Source organism: Neovison vison, chromosome 8 (assembly GCF_020171115.1).
Source record: "Neovison vison isolate M4711 chromosome 8, ASM_NN_V1, whole genome shotgun sequence".
Taxonomy (NCBI): domain Eukaryota; kingdom Metazoa; phylum Chordata; class Mammalia; order Carnivora; family Mustelidae; genus Neogale; species Neogale vison.
This window is the reverse complement of record NC_058098.1, coordinates 131,291,707-131,313,254: the sequence shown is the minus strand read 5'-3', so window position 1 is coordinate 131,313,254 and position 21,548 is coordinate 131,291,707. Positions and strand designations below refer to the sequence as shown.

Sequence of the window (21,548 nt, the reverse complement as noted above, 5' to 3'; positions counted from 1 at the left end):
TTGATCAGAGAAGTGTTTTTTCCTAAACTGAAAATGGGCTACTTTAAGTAAGTAAAAGTCTTAGAGGATGGCAAAATTTTCTCTTCGGCTTTCTGCTACATTTCCTTTGAAATGTACATGACTGCTCTTTATGATAAGAACTGGAGGAAAATATCATTACCCCGAATCAAAAATGATACTCAAGCCATATGATTCATGAATCTTCAATGATGTAGAGTACTTCGGAAAAAGCCAGAATTAGAGAGAACTATGAATTCCAAATGCTTTAAAAGAAAACATTAATTTTCTATTGTGAACAATTTCAAACATACATTAAAGTTCAGATAATAACATAGTAAGTATGCACTATCCTACCACCGAGAATTCTCAGATATGAACGTGTCCGTATCTTTTGAAATTATGTTCATTTCTCTTCTCAGTTCCACTCACTTCTCTTTTTCTTCAGAAACATTCTATTGAACTTAGCATGCATTTTTTTTCATGAACATGTTTATTCTTTTTACTAAATACATATGTCTCTACAGTATCATTTTGGCTCTTTGATATTTAAACAGATGACATCATACTGTCTCATTCTCTGACTTGTCCTCTCAAAAAAAATTTTAGATCGCAATTTTTATTCATTTAATATCATTTATTCGTTTTAGTATCATGCAGTATTTCATCAAGTGACTCTACCTTAAATTACTTATCCCTTCCCTATTTGATGATCATTTAGGTTGCTGTGACTTCTTAGTGTTTGCAATTCCAAACCTGCAGTGTACATCTTTTTCATATATCCCTTTGAATATCTGTGTGTTTCTCTAGGGTATATGTGTAGAAATAGAACTGCTAGAGCATGTTCCATATACACCTTCTGCTATATTACAGATTGCCAAATTGTTGTCCAAAGAAGATGTACCAGTTAATATTCCCCATCAGTAATATATTAGAAAGAGTTCATATCTCTCTACATTTTTGTAAACACTTGGTATCAGCATATTTAAAAAAAATTTTTTGTCAAACTAATTGGAGAAAATTGTCCCTTGTTATTTTCCATTTCTTTGCGCTTTATTGGCCATGTAGGATTTCTTCTCTGTGAATTATCCATTCTTATGCTATTGTTAATAGGATTGTTTGTGTTTTTCTCATACATTATTTGGAATATTTCTATATTTTGAATACAAATCCTTTGTCATATACATTGCAGATACTTTCTCCTTGCCTGTTACTTATTCAACTTTATTCATGATTATTTTTCTCTAAAAAATAGTTTTTAATTTTGAGGGGGTCATGTTTATCAATTTTTTACCATGATCTGTGCATATTGTGTTCTTTGGGTTTTAATCCATCAGAATACATTTTTGTTATCAGTGTGACACTGGCATCAAATTTCATTTTTGTGCAAATCTTTGAGCATATAACTGATAATTTTCCTTAAGTTAAATTCCTGGGATGAAGAGTATTAACAATTCAGGGGTCTTGATGTCTATTACCAAAGATTCTATTTTTTTCTTTGCTAATCATTAACAATTAATACGCTAGAAAGTTGAGATACCAAGTATAAAGTTAAACTACCTTTAAACTTTCATTTCTTTTTGCTTCCTTACTTATAGTCAGAGATAAGATTGCATCAATAGGGTGACATATAGGCGGACCTTTGAGAGAATTCCCATATTCTTTCTTTTGGGTTTGAGAAGAGGGTCTTTTCTCAGTCTCAGATACCTGGCAGAGTGAAGGATTACACCTCAAAATCTTGGCAGATCTCTCACATGAGTATCCCTGTTCCATATAATTTTCCTTTTGTAATATAGTGAGGTGATTGCCCTTCTCACTTTGTCTTCACCCCCCTCACCAGCAAAGCAGACATGATTTTTAAAAAGACACTTCCCACAAAGAAACATAGTTTTTTAGTTTTTGCTTTTTTTTTTTTTAAATCATGTAAGAGAGATCCTCCCTACATGTGGAGGAATGAATATCAACAAAACAGCACTGAGATGTAGATACTTGGAAGAATCACAGCCAACCTGAGTGATTTACTCCTACACACCAGCCCTGCACCAAGAATGTCTCAAGTACATGATCCAAAACACTTAAAAATTCCTTCATTTCATGGGTCCATAATACAATAGTCAGACTTTGAAATGTTAAATCTATTAACACCAATGGTTTACTATACTTGCCATCAGAATTTTTTTAATGAATCAATCTGTGGATTATTATAGAACTTTTCCTGAATGTCAGTGGAATGTACTGATCAATACCACATGGTAAGGTAAGCCATAAAAGTAGATACTCTTTGTTGAGCATCTACTATAACAGACACTGTGTTAGGTTTTTAACTTACGTTAGCTCTCATTTTACGAAAGCCTTTGAGTCAGGTGGTATTATCACAAGTTTACAGATGAGGAAGCCGAGTGTCAGAAATGTCAGTTAACTGCCCAAAATGTAAGACTAATATAATCTAAATTCAAAACCAGTCACCTTTCCGTTGTTCATTCTTGCTTTGAAGACCTCCAAAAGCACTCTAGAACAGCAGAGAAAAAAAAATGATGTATAACTTAAAAATATCCAGAATTCCAAGAGCCGATGGTTTAGCTATGGCTTGTGTCGGGTAACTTCCCTGGTTTATAACTCACACTTTGCTCTAGATCCTAGGATACTATCTGGGTCAAACCTAACACAATTAATAACATTTTTTTTTTAACTGTAGCCTCTAATCTGACTTAAGCCTGTTTATTTCAGTTTTTCTCTGAAGTTGTCAATAGTGAAGAACTCTAGTGTGTTGCATATCCCTATTGAGCTCATGAGCAGGGAGATAGGGGAACTTAAATGTGATCTTTCCTTCAAGTAATTTGGCGTACAACATCTTTGCACTGATATATGAAAGAACACATTCATAAGGTAACTATCGATCACTGTCACTATCAAGAAAGGAAGCTTATGCTTAAACATTATATTGAGTTAAGATATTCATTTTATGACTATTAAATACCTACTCAGTATTAGGGATGAGTCTAGAGAGAAAGAGTGGTGCATAAAACAGGCCAGATTCCTGCCTTCTTGGTACTAACATTCTATAGTGAAAGAGGAACACAATAGATAATCGTAAATTAATAAGTACATTTGCTAAGGTCAGATAGTCTTAAGGGCTACAAAGAATATAAAACAAGATAATGAGATCATCATTGGAGAAGAAGCTAGTTTTAATAGTTTAAATAGAAAAATCCAAAAAGTGGTATTTGACCAGTGACTTGGTGAGAAGTCAGCCATGAAAGATCTTTGAAGTAGAGAATTCTAAGGAGAAAGAAAAAGTAATGCAAAAGTCCTAATGTGAGAATAAATCTGGTGCATCAGAGAGAAGACACACAGTCTGTAAAGCCACAGCGTAAGAAATAAGGGAGATTGATAGGAGATAAAGTTGGAGAGGTAATGTGATGCTACAACCCAATTTGCTTATGAAAGTCCTGAATAATACCTCTTGTCCTGGTAGAAGGACAAGACCCTCTCTGAGTGTGCTCTTTGGACAAAACATTATAGGATCTCCCCAGTGAAAGTTAAGTAGGGGACAGATTATTTGATTATAGACAACAAATGAGCAAAAAATTTTAGGGGCACCTGGGTGGCTCAGTGGGTTAAAGCCTCTGCCTTCGGCTCAGGTCATGATCCCAGGGTCCTGGGATGGAGCCCCATATCGGCCTGTCTGCTCCGCAGGGAACCTGCTTCCCCCTCCCCCGCCTCTGCCTATTTGTGATCTCTCTCTCTCTGTCAAATAAATAAAATCTTAAAAAAAAAAAGAAAGAAAGAAAGAAAAAAAATTTAGAGACTAGCTAATAATTGAATTCCTTCTTGTTCCATTGGCCCTTCCTATTTTAATCTGAGTTGGAGTCAAAACATTTTATTCTGATTTAGTGTGATATATGCAGTAGGATAAGCGAGACATACAGATAAGAGCTGGTTGCTGAGCATCCTTTGGAGAGGTTTTTAGATTTAGATCTGAAAGAGGCCCTTAGTCTTGCCTAGTGACTAAAGCAGCCCAAGATACTGGTGTCAAACCAAAGAATTAACATGATGAGGAAGAAGAGGAGGGGAAAAGGAGAGGAAGACAGATCTTCTATTCTAAGCTATTCAATGTTCAGAATCTTATATGATCTCATCTTTAATTTTCACCATTTTAAGACGAAATGGAAGCTATGAGAGTTTTAATAGCTTGATTGGGGTCAGACAAATAGTGAGAATTACCTCTGGGATTTGAATCTAACTCTGTCTAATACTTTCCTTTCGGTTATCCTGCCCACCTCAAGCGTTCCAGCTGTATTCTAGTATTTCTTGATCCCTGCAAATGCCGTGTTCTTTGCTACCTCATTGTGTCTGTAATTTCTACCTGACAATCCCTATTCATACATTGCAAATGTTGCTTCTCATGTGAAACTCTCCTTAATTCCCAGAAATATGGTTGTTTCCTCTGCCCTTCGAAAACAGCCATACCAGTCTCTGTTACACAGTTTTATTCATCCATCTATGCGTTTATTCAGCTGTGAAATACTGGACATAAAACAGTGAGCAGAACAAACACAGCACCCAAAATCATTGAGCTTATGGTTGGAGAGGATTAATTAGCCAAAACATCAATGCCATTAAGAAATGTCTTTATTAGATTTCCTTTATCTCATTTGTTCATTCGTCTGTTCAGCAAGTGCCTCCTATGCTAACAGAGACATGATAAAATATTGACACATTTTTGAAAATACAAATTCAGTGTGAGTATGAGTCTGGAAGTATGAGACAGGAGTAGTAAGAGATAAAAGTGAAGGAAAGGTACTGGCAAGATCATGGCGGCCCCTATGGGTATTTTAATGGAACTTAGACTTTATTTTTAGGCAACAAAGAGGCATTGAATGCCTGAAATGGTCAGATATTTATCCTAGTAAAATCAACATGGCAGCAGTGTCCAGAACAAATTTGAAGGATTGAGTCTGCATATAGAAAGACTAATCAGATAATTGTTGCAAAAAAGGTAGTGTATGAAGTAAGATAGAATTAGTCAAGGCAGAATTTCTGACTAGTTAGAATTAGGGTACATGGAACAGAGAAGCCAACTCCTGTTTGACCTGGACTTGCACACTCATGTCTCTTCCCTAAATTACTGAGACAGAGATGAGGTCCTGCCCACTGTATCCTCCATTGCCCTTACACATTTTTAGAAGATAAGTAGCCTGTTTCTTCTGTCATCTTCTGTTTTTGTTGATGCGCTCCCAGTGAAAGCCACATTTGAGGAGAACACTGGACTTGTGATCTGGAAACGTGGCTCTGGAACCAGATCTTCTTCATTTTTTTTTTTTTTTAGATCTTCTACAGATATTCTCTACACTCTCAGAAAAATCTTGTGTTTTCTCTAGGTATCGGGTTTCCATATGGAAAAGGAAAGCATTGATCTAGGTTCTATGTATTTACTCTCTGCATCTCAGCCTTCTCAGCTTTACAATAAGAAAGATTAATTAAATTTTACAAAATCTTTTTTAGATTTACAAAGATCTTTTCAAGTTCTCCTATTTTAATGTAAGTTAATATGGTAATGTATGTAAGAGATCTTTACCCCCTAACATGTGTTACCATAAAATCTTGTACATTGTAGGAATGTCCTTATGGCTCCTTATTATATATTGTAGATAAATGTTTGCAAATTATTTGTCTCTCCCATTGGGTCACTGGTCTCTATGGGAAATAAGCAGCTTTTTATTCATCTCCATTCCCTGTTACATAACATGATTTCTGCACATAGTGTGCACTTTTTATTGATTTGCAAGGAGGAAGAGAGGAAAAAACAGAGTACTTTTTTTTGCAAGAAATAGTTGTAATTATCTTGTGTATTCAATATTGTATGTCTGCTTTTTCCACTTAGCATGTCATAAGTGATTTGCCATGTTTCAAAACTGTACTCACAATTTTATATTCCATTGAGTTAATTCACTATAATTTACTACCCATTTCCCTAATGAGGAGTGGTCACAGTTCTAGAGTTTTTACCTTATTAAATAAGGCTGTAATAAATATATTCCTTTGTATAACTTTCTTCTCTCAGATTGTTTTTTTTAAAGATGGCTTCCCTTGGAATGAAAAGCATTGATATTTAATACTTCTTGATTTCTAGTATTTTTTAGTGGGTTACACAAACTTGCAATTTTACCATGTTTGATTATTTGTAGGCTTGAACTTGGCCATTGATATTTCATCTCTGTTCATATTCTGTTCATGCTGGTTGTCCAACTTTTTATCAAATTCTCTTCTTATTAATTTTTAAGCACCTTTAATGTTTAAAAGATATTTATTTGCCTATTTTTTTCCACTTTGATATTTGCCCTTTTTTCAGGAGTTTTTAGACTCCCTAAACATTGAATTTATGTAGTTATATGTATCAACCTTATCTTTTATAATTTCTGCCATTGCTTTTATGTTTAGAAAGTCCAACTTAAGCTTAGTAAATAGGTTGAACATGTTTCTCTGGGTTCATTTACCATTTGTGTTTATGCTGATACAAATTTTCTATTTACACTCTATCGCTTCCGATTCTCATGATTCCCTTAATAATTGAAATTTGCTTTATATATAAAGCTATGGATAAGTGTATATATATACACATAACTATTAGCATTTCATCTAGCATACTTTCAGTTTCTATTAGTTTTCTTTGACATATTTTTATATTAAACTGTTTATTTCCAAATGTCAGTGATTTTTTTTAAAAGATGGTACATATTGTGGTTCTGACTTAATATTTTCCCACCAAATTGCTATCAAATGATGATGGCATCACTTATACAACTATATTTCCTTTTCCTCTTGTTCTGAAAAGCTTCCTTGATCATACATTAAGTAATTATGTGTAGCCGAGTCTATTTCTAGACTCTCCATTCTGTTATGCTGATCTATAGGTCTATTTTTGTGCCAGTAAATCCTTCACTTGTTCAAGGAGAGCTCAAATTTCCTTTTTTGAGTCCTTCTCCAGCTTAAGCATCCTCAGTTCCTTCCATTGCTGCTCTTGTATTTGGCATCTAAGACCTACCCCAGTCCCCTTGGGGCCCAGAAGCAAGCAGTTGGGAGAGAACAACCAAAGCTTAGTACCTGAAATTGTCTTACTTGGGTAAAGAAATGCACAGATCAGGGCAACACGCAGGCAAGAAAAGAGAATGATAAACTTTAGATTGAAGTAACAGTTTCTGTCCTGAAAAGTACTTTCTTCTCTCTCATCTCCTTTAATAGAGCAGAATAGTGAATGGTAGATCAGAGCCTTCCAGGGTTCAAGTGCCAGCTCCACCATTTTTTTTCTGTGTGGCCTTGGTCACGTTTCTTAAATGCTCTAAGTCTCATTTGCCTTGATTGTAAATGGAGACATCGTGGTATCTACTTTATTCAATTATTATAAAGATGAAGTAATAATCCATGAACAAAATCCAGTTCATAATCCATGAACACGTAGTTAGTAGGATGATGTAAACTATGGTGATTACTGCTAAAATATCAGTCATATAAATTTATTGTTTCACTTAAGTTTTCAAGAAATTGCTTATTGCTATAGAGTTGACCTATGAAATTGGCTTAGTTTCGGGTGTACAACACAGTGATTTGACAATTATATACATTATAAATGTTCAGCATGATGAGTGTAGGCACCATCTGTCACCATACAAAGTTATTACAATGTTATGGACTACACTTCCTATGCAGTACTTTTCATCTTAATGACTTACTTATTTTATAATTGGAGGTTTGTACCTCTATATCTCCTTCACCTGTTTCACCCATCCTCCCCACCTTCCCCTCTGGCAATCATCAGTTTATACTTTGTATTCATAAGTCTGTTTCTGTTTTGTGTTTGTTTGCTTGTGTGTATGTTTCATTTAACCTTTAGAGGCACTTATTAGCATAGACATTTAAAGTTGAATGAACAAGATGAACTTTCCCCAAAGCACCAGCTAATGGAAGCGCTAGCTTGGGATCTCCCTCTTTCTAGCTCCCAGGCCTATGCTCTTCCTTGCAGATGGCATCACTACACAGCATGACGTAAGGTACTTGTAGATGGTTCTCTGGGTTCTGTGGTGACTATGTAGCAGTTAAATTCTTAGGTGAAGGTAAGTATAAATAAATAAATAAATAAATAAAGGTAAATAAAATGTTCAAATGTGTGATACGATATATAGGTCTTAACGATTTCCTTTGGGTTTCAACTTGGAAGGGCATTCGATTAAGGGCTTAATCTTAATATGCAAATCGGCTGGTGGGGAAGCATATCCCTTCAAGTGATTACTCCACATACTGCTCCAAGTGGCAGTGACACAGCCCAGCAGCATTTGTCATCCCCACGGGGTGCCAGAGGAAGAAGCACTTCCTCTCCCTCAGCACACGCTACCTGTGCTCTCAGAAGGCACACGGTGGCCGGGAGGGAGGCGAGTGGAGGATGCCACGTTGGCAGCCTGTGTGCACAACTGCCAAGTCAAACAGCGCCGGAAGGTCTAATTTTAGCCCACTCAGCCTTGGCATTGTCCCTTTTAGCCAAGATATTTTTCAAGCACCACAATAAAGTGCTTTGTTCCAGCCTTGCTGGATACTTCACAAAGGCCCAGCAAGGACAGGGCAAGCATAATTCAGACCTGGAAACATATCAAAGACAAGGAACCTCCCTGGAGAGGGTCAGCACTCCTCCGGCAACCTTTGGTAAATATACCCTTTCCGTCCACCTCCCAAAGCTACAAGTGGCCCATGGTCGCGTCCTCTTCCCCCAGCTTCTTTGTCAGCCTTCTGTGAGCTGCTTATTAACAGGTGTCTTTGCTCTTTCATGCTGGGATTTGCAATTTACTCCTTCTCTTTTTTTTCCTGCCTAACAAACCCACTTCTTTCCATATATCTGGGTCTAGTTTCCTTTCCTGATGTGTCTAGAAGGTGCCCTAGATTAAGAGCTAAGAACAGTTTTACCACTTACAAATGGCCTCTGAGGTCTGTCCCTTACAATGACCTGGTGAATTAGGTGAGGTAGAAACTTCCCTAGAACTTTTGACGAAAATTGAAGCTCAGAATAGAAGCTGACCTTGGCTGAGGTCACACAGGAAAACACTGATGGATGTGGGACTGGAACCAAGGTTGGTGCTTTAGGGAAAGGTATGGTCAACGAACCTGTCAAAGCAGGGACCCGGAAAACTTTTTTCTGAAAGTATCAGTTGGCATCATAGCCAACGGTTCCAGACTGAGGACTGAGAATGGTGGCTTCCTTCAATAAGGACATCACGACTTCCTTATTTCCTGGAAAGAAGGTAGGGAAGGTTGATCCACAGACACAACTGGCGACACTCCTGTTTCCAAAGTCTTTGGGGGAGAAACAATTTCCCCTCAACCCTTCTAGGTTCTTGACTAAGATTCCTGCCCCTGACCCCCATAATTAAAAAACAGGCTAACAGGAGAGAAATAAACATAAGCGTAATAACATGTATACCTCCTAAATACAAGGGAGATACCCAGGAAAACTGAAGAACTCACTGAAATGACCCAAGCGATCACTTTAAAGCCTATCTCCAGCTAAACACAAAAGGGGATTGTGGGGAGGGAACCAGTCTGGGAGTACTGTCAGGCAAAGCACAGTAAACATGTGCTTTTACATGTTTAAGTCATGTAAGTCAGTGGCCTTCCCCACTGGCAAAACTTCTAGGGATTTAACCTTCTCCCCCTTCATGCTGCAGAGAGAGACACCCTTACAAATGGAGATTTCCCTTATAAATGTAAATGTCTCTTCCTACTCATATTTTAGAGATTCTCCTATGTCTGCTGTTGCTTAAAAATAATCAGCCTGAAAGGATCCTATGCCAGAGCGACATATATTGGGGTAGCAAATTCTGCTCCCTTTCACCTTCTTGGATCTTTTCTTTGACCTTGGAGTAGATCTCTCTGGACCTCATTAGACAATCCTAATCTGGCCTTAGGCAACCAGCAGCGATGATCTATGGGATCATCATTTCTATCTTTGAATTTTCTATCTTTTGAATTTGAATTTCAGTCATTATAATGAACACTGGATAGTGCTTTAGCATTTATAAAACTCTTTCCTAACACATTTAAACCATGTGCTAACACACCAAGATGGATATTGTTATCATCAATCTCACACATGGTTGCGCTGAGCCTCAGAGTGGTTTCCTGACATGGCAGCTCTGGAGGGTCAGAGACTCTGACCTGGACATCTCCCAACACTGACAGATCCAGGGTCCTTCTGAGCCGCTCTTCATATTCACTTCTTCACCTAGAGCAACCCAGGATGGTCGTCAGAACTAACGGTCTTTGGTCTGCAAGTGAACCCTGACCTATTGCTGTGAATTAATTGTTGGAAAAGGGACTGGCTTAACTGAAAGCACCGTGAAAATACTTTCAGGACTCCCAAGACTGAAGATTTTATGAACAAAAGCCATTTTGTTTGTTGGTTAGAATTACTTATGTATAGGGGCACCTGGGTGGCTCAGTGGGTTAAGCCTCTGCCTTCAGCTCAGGTCATGATCTCAGGGTCCTGGGATCAAGTCCCACATCAGGCTCTCTGCTCGGCAGGGAGCCTGCTTCCTCCTCTCTCTCTCTCTCCCTTCGCCTCTCTGCCTACTTGTGATCTCTCTCTGTCAAATAAATAAAATCTTTTTTTTTAAAAAAGAATTACTTATGTATATATTTCTGATTATAAATGTTATGTGCATTCATTATAAAAAGTTCAGAAGTATAATGAAAAGTGAAATATTACCACCTACCAGCAGTTAGAATCACTTAAGATTTTGATGTAAATTGTGTCCTGCCCAAACACTGTGTACACACAAGTTGAGCATGTGTATGTATAAAGCAAAGGCAAGGTGATACTGCACATACTGTTTTGTGACTCCTTTTTTAACTCTAACAGCATATTGCAATATCTTCTCTCCTTTTTTCTTTCTTTTCTTGGACCTCAAGTGCACATTTATGTTCATCGTACTCCTCTGTCCGTGACACTATCATCACTGCCTATCTAAGCCCCTCCTGTGTTTTATTCTATATTTTTTCATCTTCTGTACTCATTCCCATTTCCTCCTTCCATTCTATTGTGTTTAATACATGTCCTTGGTTAAGTGTTTATCCTTGAAAACACATAGTTGTTTTGTATACTTCCATGTTAATTTAAATAAATGACATTGAATCAATACCAGTCTATGTCATTAAGTGTAGATCTGTATTACCACTGTTAATGGCTTCGTAATTACCTCTGTGTGATTCTTTTTTAAAAAGATTTTATTTATTTATTTGACAGACAGAGATCACAATTAGGCGGAGAGGCAGGCAGAGAGAGAGGAGGAGGCAGGCTCCCCACCAAGGAGAGAGCCCGATGCAGGGCTCGATCCCAGGACCCTGGGATCATGACCTGAGCCGAAGGCAGAGGCTTTAACCCACTGAGCCACCCAGACGGCCCACCTCTGTGTCATTCTAACGAAATCAATTTAACTAGTTTTCTATGATGGACATTTAAGCTGTTTTTTGAAAAGGTGCGGTGTTTTAAAAATGGTTTTAAACAATGCTGGATGTAACATCTTGGTATCTACATCTCTGTGGATTTGTGCGATTGCTTCCTTGAGATAATTTTGAAGGGTCACCTTGCAAATAATTCTTCACCCAACTTTTCAGCTCCTAAAGTAGTTTTGTTACTGATTCCTTGGGGTTCCCTTTTACTCCCTCCTCTTTCTCTGTTCCCCCGCTCCATCTCCACTTTGTGCATGTCTCCCTGATGGCACTTAGCACATTCATCTTTGATCTCTGTTTCATATGTTCTCTCTTATCACTCAGCTGATAAGCTCCAGCTAGTTGTTGACAGAGACCACACAGTAATTAATTGATTCAACAACATTTCCTGGGCACCTGTTCAGTGTAGTCTGAGGTGAACCTGACAATCACTCTGCCCTTGGGGAAGCCCGTGTCTAGTGAGGTGGCAGACGTGCCTAAGGCAACCAGATGTGCTATACAGTCACCACACCCCAGCATGCACAGACGTCAGGGTGTGAAAGAGGAAGCCAGACAGCAAAGTCACCTAGACGAGGTGCCTCATCTATGTCTGGTACATGGTTTGGAATTTACTAGAAAGCTAAAGGGGAGCGAATGGCAACTTCCCTCAAAGCAAGAGGAACAGCCGGCACACACCAGAGGTTTGAGATAATATAGCAAGTTGGAGCGTAGGATGGCATCACACACAGGGGTGAGACCAAAGAGATCTCGCATGTGGGGCAGGGGAGGCCCAGGTGAGCAGGCCTGGAAAGCCTCACTGAGGGTTGGATTCAGAGTGAGGCCAATAGGAGGCCACTGAATGGGTCTCACAGGACAATGGCATGATGGATTTGGTGTTTTAGAAAGGTCATTTGGCTATCACGTGGAAGATGGGTTTCAGAAGAGCAGACTGTCAATGGAGAAGCAAGTTTGGATAATGATAAAAGTGGGAGATGATGGAAGCCTCAGTTGAGGTAGTGGTGAGAGAAAAGTCAGTGGATTTAGAGGGACAGTTGGGAAGTAGGGTCTACAAACTACTTCACTTGACTGGTGTTGTGAGGAGAGACAGAGTCCTGGATAACCCCCAGGCTCTGAATGGGAATCTGGGCAGATGGCAGGGCCATTTCCCGAGAGAAGAGCACAGGAAGAGATGTTGACTTTGGTATGGTTGTAGGATTCCACGGTGGAGAGGCCCAGCAGGCAGAGGGAGAGACTGTCAAGCATCCAGGAAAGGCTTACCCTGGAGATAGATTGGGGAACCATACTTACCTTTGTAATACAGAGTAATATTGAGTAAAAGATTGTTGAATAACTGAATGACTGAATTATTGAATTAATTTCTCATGTCATACTTCCTTCGAATAGAACATTTTACTCTCATCAAGGCACCTCGACCCGAGAATTTCAAAGTTCTCTGTATTTAACATGAGTGAAACTATTTTTTAGAATTTTTGTAGAGATAACAATTTAGGAAGATGGTAAATGCAAACAGCTTTCAGAAAGGAAAGACCACCAGCCTAACAGTCAAGAGACCTCAGTGATTCTGCTACTATGGACAGACACTTGGATATGTCACTGGCCCCTCAGGAGAGCTGAGTCCTTAACTCTGAGATCAAGGAGAGGGCAGGCATGGCTGAGGTCCAAGGATGCTCCTAGCCCTGGGACTGGGGATGTGCTGGTGACATGGGCGCCCCTGCTCTGTACTTCTCTCCTGCAGCTCCCTGCTGATCGGAGATAAGGACCACGGTCCTTCCCCACTGGGACTTGGCAGCACAACCTAGCACACAATCTGTTGGACAGAAGGCTGTGATTATTAATGAAAGCATTTCCTCTGTTACCTCACAGAACTCAGTGAGGTTCTGACACTGCTAGAGACGACCGTTTCCTTTCATAGAAATTGATGCTCAGACACACAGAGAAGAGTTGGAGAAAGACGCACAGGGGTGTAAAAATAAGATGCGGAAAAGTGGGCGGCTGCTTGAAACCCTCCCAGAGGAAACGCTACCAGCTATTAATCAGCTACACTTCTGTTCAGTGGGTGAGCAGGGAATTAGATAGAAACTTCACTCAATAGTTGATGCTTTAGGCCTACAGGGTCCTCGGATGACTTTCCTCTGTCAGGTTGGACAAGAAACACTTCAGCTTGACAGTGAAGAAGCAGGACCACAGCAAAATTCCCTAGGTGTCACCATTTGTATACTTCTGTTTACACGTACCAGGTGTGGCACGCGGTGTCAAGGTTAAGGTGACGCCTAGATATATGGGCCTGGATCTTGAAAAGTTTGCCCCCCCCCATCGTCTGGAGCAGCCCAGTTTGCCAGGTCCGATGATGAGGCTAATAATAGCTACTGTTTGTTGAACACCTGCTACTTGGAAGGCACGTGGGTAGGAATTCAGTGTGTTATCTCATTAATTCTCGTAACAGCCCTGTGCGCAAATCTCATCGTTTCCATCTGACAAATGAGGAAACTGAGCCTCCAGTGTGCCAAGTAGCTGCTCATAAGTCACATACCGTGTGCGCGGCGGGAACATCATTTGACCCCGGGTCTGCCTCCAGCCCACTTTTTTGTCCCACTCAACTAAGTCCAGTGAAAAATGAAAGAGACACTGTGACCAAACAGAAAGGGGAAGGGAACCCACCAGATGGACTGAGTCAGAGTAGAAACTTTCCCCAAGTCCTAGCTTAACACCCGGGCACCAAGGTGGCTTCGGGCTTAGCCGTGCTTCCCAGGTGCTTGAGTGATGTTCTTTGTGCCTGGCAAAGGAGGACGAAGGCGTGGAGTCTCACCCCCTGGGCTGGTCGGGCCACTTGACCCCCTTATAGATCAGAGTTCCTGAGCACCTGCCACCTGCTTACCAGGCGAGTTTTAGTTTAGAACCACTTAGTCAGTGCTTGCTTTGGCAGCACATGTACTAAAATTGGAACAATACAGAGAAGATTAGCATGGCTCCTGCGCAAGGATGACACGCAAATTTGTGAAGCATTTCATATTTAAAAAAGAACCGCTTAGTCAGATCCAAGAGCTAATGTCCACCAGCAGCTGCCATCTTGGGTCAGGGCTGTCCCCAGGCAATGCCTTCAGACTTTACACCTGAGCTGCAGAGGGAGCACTCGGGTGGGAACTTTCTGGAAGCAGCTGGGGCAGGCCTAAGGAAGACCACCATTCTTTACAGCCTGGTCACAGGGACCTGGTGTGGTTCATTCTGGTCCTGCAGAGCCTAGGACCCTCAACCCATGTCCGTACCCAAGAGTCACAAGCCTGGGCATCGTGGCAGCCACCGTGTCCTGCCAAGGCTAACTAGTCAGGGCGCTGCTAGCTAAGCCCTGTTATGGACTTGCCCTATTCCCTCACACAAGTTTCCTAAACTTCCTGGGACGCTTCTAGAAAATGAAGGGGTTAGAGCAGATGATTTTTTGCTCCCTGGGGCCCACTTTGCTTCCATCTTCAAGTATTTATTGTTCTTTCTGGGTTGGAACTCTTGTCACTTGCCCTGACAGGGCCTTTGCCACTGCCATCAAAATGTTTTCCTCGTTGCAGATCAAATAAGGACTCTGGCCTTGAGTCCCCAGGGATGCCGTCTGCGCCCTCCTAACCTCCCTCCTGTGTTATGCTTGTGGGCCACACCTCGGCTACAGTCCCACGAGGTTTAGGGCTTGAGGTAAAGTCATCAGAGTATGCCGTAAGAAAGGATTTCTCGCCTTTTCTGAAGCTTCTCTGGTCCCCAGAGACGGAAAAGCCAGCCAGGGATCCACACTCTGCCTTTAGAGAGATGCTGCTGGGGCCTTGGGAGGAGCCAGCCTGGAGGGGTAGATGGAGCCATCATGTCAGATAATTGTCCTTATTAGAAAAGAAACCCCCACACAGTGCACTTGGCAACTTTGAGGCCTGGTTTTCAGGGTGGCTTTAACAGTCTCTGGAAACTAGCAATCTAGTTTCATTTGTTTATAGGATCCAAGGGAGGTGGTGATGGAGATTGTTTCAACATCCCTGCTCAGAGATAAACATGTGTCCTGGCTCCTAGGCTTTGGTGTTTGGTATGGGGACAGCTCACTGCTGGGGTAGGAGGGTGAGAGCACCCAGTTGGGTCGGGAGACCAGGGTTCTCATGTCTACTCTGCCATTGGGGTGTCCACGTGATCTTGGAGAGCCTCAAACTCTCTAGTCTAAAATCAAGGGAATTAAAGCTAAAGAGCCCGAAGACAAATCTTTTCAAGCTTTGGTCTTCTCTAGTTGAGAAATTTTTAATTCTTTTTTTTTTTTTAAGGGTGGGTAGGGTCAGAAGGAGGGGTAGAGAGAAAATGAAGCAGACACCGTGCACAGCGTGGAGCCCAACACGGGGCTCAATGTCATGACCCTGAGATCAGAACCTGAGCTGAAATCAAGAGTCAGAAGCTTAACAGACTGGGCCACCCAGGTGCCCCTTAAATTCCTAATGTTAGTCCTCAATACAGGATCTTGAAACAACATCAGAGGTGTCAGGCAGAGGGAGCGAGGCATCAGCGAGAACTGGGTTATGTCTGTGCTTCTTGGAATGCTTCCTCCTCAGACCGTCTACTTTGATTTGTGTTCATGGTTTTCATCAGTGCTCCCCAAATGGACCCGAGTCGCTTGCTGAAAGTATGGATTTGCTTCTGAGGGAGGGTCTCGTGAAGCTGCATTTTTAACGACAGTAGCGCCGTCGCACTGAAGCACTGTTCCCCAGGCAAGCTTGGGCAATGCCAACTTAGAGCTTTCACCTGGGGACCAGTCAGGTGAACTTGCCTGACCAGATGGTCCGCTGTCGCTCTGTCCCTTGTGCTCTGTGTCTCTCCGATCTGAGCACTCATCTCCTCGAACCCCACATTCCAATGGGCAGGAATGTCTCCTGCACTCATTTCTGAGCTTTTCAAGACCCACGTCTTTCTCCCACCGTGCCTAGCACAGAACCTTTCTCGTAGGCAACACCTGCGAATGTCCGCCAAGTTGAGTTGCCCAGAGCTAACTGGGCCGTGGGTCATTATTGATGCAAACCGTTCGATGGAGGAGAAGAGGGGCTGGTAAGAGCTTGTGGAGGAGGGTCGCAGAGAAGACAGCGTCGGAACCTAGCCTGGTTGTTTAGACAAGTGGGAAGGAAAAGGAGGAGTCCTCTAGGCAGGAGACCAAGCATGACAACGCCTGTCTCTTCCAGTTATTTCGGTGTACAAGTGAGGAGCCCAGGGCTGAGAGAGGGCACCCGCTGTATTCAGGGCTGGCCCCGTAATCTGACCCTACAGCCGGCTCTGCTCTGCCTGGCGCTGTCCTCCCTCAGCCTCCAACTGAGCCCCGGAAGTCCTCCCTTCCTCCCCTCGAGCTGTACCTCCAGGCCTGTTTCCGCACTGGTGTGCTTAACCTGTTGTGTATCCGCACGAGTGCCTGGGCCTCTCCATCTCGACCCCCAGGCTTTGCACGAATCTCGCCAAGGTTCAGCCAGGCTCATGGCCGGATTACCTGGGAGAAGCCAGGCCTGCTGGTCTGTGCACCTCCTCGCACTCAGCGGGCCCTGCTGTGTTCTGGGAGGCTGGCCTTCGATATCGGAGGGGGTAAAGGACAAGCTTGGGCCAGCACACACATGCACATACACATATGATCCTTGAATTCTCTCTCTCTGAGACGCAAAGGGTTTGTGGAGGAATGAAGCTCATGGGCGCTCATTGCCTCCCCTGGCCGGCCTTTTCCTCCTACAGGAAGTCTCCCAGATCTGTGCTAAGAGCACTCATTCACGCCCTGGTTCCTTGGCTCTGCAGTTCTGCTATTGAGACTAGGCAGGAAGTGGAAGAGAGGCAGGCAAGACTCAAGGCAGGCAGGCCGGTGAGAAAGTGTTTGCAGAATCCAGGCAGGAGAAGATGGTGGCCTGTGTTAGGAAACCAGGGGGTTCTGGAGAATGACTTTTTTTTTTTTTTTAAGATTTTGTTTATTTATTTGACAGAGAGAGAAATCACAAATAGGCAGAGAGGCAGGCAGAGAGAGAGGGGAACAGACTCCCTGTTAAGCAGAGAGCCGGATGTGGGGCTCGATCCCAGGACGCTGAGATCATGACCTGAGCTGAAGGCAGAGGCTTAACCCACTGAGCCACCCAGGCACCCCTGAAGAATGACTTCTGTTCTGTACGAAGCTTTCTCTGCTGGTTGAGCTAAGACAGAGTACCCATTCCTCTGGGCTTCAAAGCCCTCATCAGTAAAGAGGCGGTGGTAATAATCTCTTTCTTACTGGACATGGGTCCAGTTACATGGGTAACTGTTGTTGCACGGAGCCTTTTGTAAACTATGGAGCATAAAAATGTGGTCTTGGGGCGCCTGGGTGGCTCAGTGGGTTAAAGCCTCTGCCTTCGGCTCAGGTCATGATCTCAGGGTCGTGGGATCGAGTCCCACATCGGGCTCGCTGCTCAGTGGGGAGCCTGCTTCCTTCTCTCTTCTCTCTCTCTGCCTGCTTGTGATCTCTGTCAAATAAATACATTTAAAAAAAAATCTTAAAAAATGTGGTCTTTTCTGGGTATCCTTGGGAAGTTGGTGCTAGGCTTTCCTCACCCATGGGCTCATTTCTGCTTCTTTTGCCCACACCAGATCTCCCCCATCAGGCCTGTTCCTTGTCTAACACTGAGTCTCTCTAATGCCATGCAAACCATGAGAAATCATTTGGGTTGGGGCTTGGCTGGTTTTTATCTTATAACCCGAAATGCTAGCTTTAAAATCATACACCCCCATGTCTGTCCCCTCCCTTCTTAGGCAACAAATATGCAAGTACTGACGGGTACCCAGGTGAAGAACCCACAGAGCCAACATGTGTATACTCTTTCGAGACAAGCCAATTTGAAGTCTGTGACTCATCTTTTCAGCTTTATAGAACTTCAGCTGCTGATCAGTGAACAGTGCGGTTGGAAGGGCCTTAAAGGTCACTTGGTCCAACTGACTTGTTTTTCAAATGGGGAAACTGAGCAACAGAGGAGGAAAGGATCTGGCCCAAGATCACAGAATGAACTAGAAACAGAACGGGAATTACCCCCCCCACACACACACGCATACACACATGGATTTTTTTATTTTACTTTATGTGTGTCATGAGATCTTTTTATTGGGAATGCGATAAGTTTTAGGGTCATGTTTCCCCTTTCTGTTTTCCTGGGCCCATAATGAGAGAGACTGTGGGCCTCTCTCACGGTACTTCCAGGACAGAGGGGGCAGAGGTAGGGCATCTTAACCCATCATCCCTGCTTTCCTTCATGCATCCGACATCACTAAGCACCACCTTTATGCCGAATCCTGAGGATATTGGCTTTAAGATGTTCAAAATTTAGTGATGAAGGCAACAACAAAAAAACAGCCTCCGGGTGGGCAGGCGATTTTCCGTACGGCGAAATGAAAGATCCCTCCCATCTGTTGCCGGAGTGTTATATTTATACGCATGATGGCACTGACTCTTCTCCTATACAGATTACTATGAGACTGATTCTCCCAGAAAGGAACGTACTAAATACCACAACTTGATGAAGACCAGTGCCAAGGTCCTTGAGTCCCTACCTCACAGTGGTTCAGGGCCCTTCGTTCATTCTTTTCCTCAAAAAAATACTCTTCGAGCATCTAGTCTGAGGTAGCAGGGATGCAACCATAAATAAAAGACAGTCCTCTCCTCAAGAAACTAACAATCCAGTAGAGAAATAAATAATGACCAGGGAAGCTTTTACCAGGGAGTGGAGATGCCTTGGAGAAAGGACGCCTACATCAGCCTTGGAAAGTCCGCAAAGGCTTCACAGAGGGGGCGGTGTGTGAGCTGAGGCTACGTAAAGAAAGAGGAGAAGCCTGCTGAACAAGTGAAAAGACAGATGGGCAGCAAATGAGGATGTGAGTAGGCAGGACAAGCGCCAGGCGAGGGAGAAGGGGCCACATCCTGCAGACAATGAGAAGTGTTGACAGTTTTAGGGAGAGGCTCAGATGGTAAGGTTTGTATTTTAGAAATTCATTCAGGCAGCCATGCAGAAGGTGGGCTGGAGTCAATCAATCCAAACAGGGTCTGGCCAGAACTTGATTTTCCCCGTGATTCATCTCACTGCCAGGCACACCTGGCTGATAGTGGCTGACCATGACCCGTGACCGGGAAGCACGAGGTTAGGCCTGTGAGTCTCCAAAACTGTGATTCATGGTCCTCACCGTGTTCCCTGTGTGAGACCCACCTCTTTTTTTTTTTTTTTTTCTTTAAGATTTCTTATTGGAATGTGCACAGGTGGGTCAGAGGGAGAAGGAGAGAGAGAATCTCTAAGCAGACTCCACGCTGAGCACAGAGCCTGTTGTGGGGCTTGATCTCGCAACCTTGAGATCAGGACCTGAGCCAAAACCAAGAGTCAGGGGCTCAACTGACTGCACCACCCAGGCGTCCTCATGCTGTTGACTTTCTAAAGGCATTTGGGAGAGGCAGTTTTTAATAACACTTAATCCACTTTCCCATCACGAATACAAACTCACTCTGGCTTATGGTTTTAGTTAACTCCAACAGTCTTTTCCAAAATAGGGCCTGGCAAAGTGACGGGTCCTCCTCTCTTCTCTTCTTTCATTGCCAAGGGGCACTGATTCAGCCTCACAAACCTTCCTGCATTTGCTCTTCCCGTTCCTCCTGAGATGCCTTCCATCCACCTGTCTGTGATTGTGTACTGGAGTCTTACTAATCCAGGTTCAGGTTCTGGTTCTGCCACACAGTACTTGCATGGTCCTGTACAAGAGAGCTGCCCTAATCCTCACTGCTGAGCTGTCATAGGGTTAAAGATCGAGGGCATAAAGTTCTCAACACAGTGCCTGTCCCACAGCCGACACTCAGCATTCAGCAGCTGTTATTGTTCGGGGAGATTCTGGTTCAATAATGAAAATTTGTAATTCTCGACTGTAAACGACAGAGTGAAGTCCTGGAAGTTTGGTAATACACCTTTTGATTAGCAGGATAACCACGGATTACAGTTTTCTCACCCAGATTAATTAAACTTGACACCTGAGTACCCAACTTGATTTCCATATCCAGCTGGGGGATCCCACAGTACCTATAATTAAGAGACAGTTGCTAATAAGAGACATGGAGCTTGAAATTAAGAGCAAAAATAAGTAGAGATGTTCCACGATAAAGGGCATAGTTGCTGATCCTCAGGTCCCTGGCTCAAACAGAAGAGCTTGGGAGACAAATGGGCATTTTAATTATATCCTCTCATTGTGTTAGATTGCGATGATGCGATGAGATAGCTTTCCTTGGAAGTAGCAAGAGTGGTCTGGTTTCATCACAGTGAAAGAATTGTTCAATGTTAGGGAGGGTCGCTGACAATGGGTGTGGAATGTGTTGTGGAAGAAGGCAAAAAATTAAAAACAACGAAGTATGGGATGATCCCCTTCTGGGATGATTGCAACTGTAGACCCACCTAGAGCCGAGGACAGAATTTGTCTCAAGCATGTTGAAGGTCTGGATGCACGTGGGTAAGATTTCAAAGCCCAATTCAATTCTAGTATCAGGATTTTGAAGATCTTGTGACACTTTCCTTATTCTGGTGATCCTTCAGATTTTCACTTTGAATTTAACTTATTTTTTTAAAGATTTTTTTTTTTTTTTTGAAAGGGAGAGAGAAAGAGAAGGCAGGAGGGAGGGACAGAGAGGGAGAATCTCAAGCAGACTCCGCACTGAGTGGGGAGCCCGACGGGGTTTCCATCTCACAACCCTGAGATCAGGACCTGAGATATAACCAAGAGTCAGACAATTGACTGTGCCAACCCCTTGATTTGAATTTTTAAATCAATCTGGGGTTAATTTGTTTATTTTTCACTCTTTTTTTTTTTTAAATTGTAACACCACAACATTAAAGGGACACTTTAAAGAATCCTCTTTAATTTTTCTGCACTAATACAAAAACTATTTTAATTTTAGAATATTGTTTATCGTTGTATACCTGTTTCTTAATTAGTCCTCACAGTGACTCTGAGAAGAGTTTTGTTGTTATATACATTTTATTAAGGAAGGAATTTCAGTGGCTTTTAAGGCCTGGGTGGCTCAGTCGGTG

The 21,548-nt window shown here is 42.4% G+C and overlaps 1 protein-coding gene and 1 non-coding gene across 2 annotated transcripts in view; both read left to right on the top strand.

Moving 5' to 3' along the window:
- Positions 1 to 21,548, top strand: part of VSNL1 (visinin like 1) — a 99,937-nt gene that overhangs the window by 19,377 nt on the left and 59,012 nt on the right. The gene's annotated exons all lie outside the window — the stretch shown is intronic.
- LOC122916613 lies at positions 14,398 to 14,504 on the top strand. Its single transcript, XR_006386242.1, has one exon. It is a non-coding gene; the product is annotated as a U6 spliceosomal RNA (small nuclear RNA).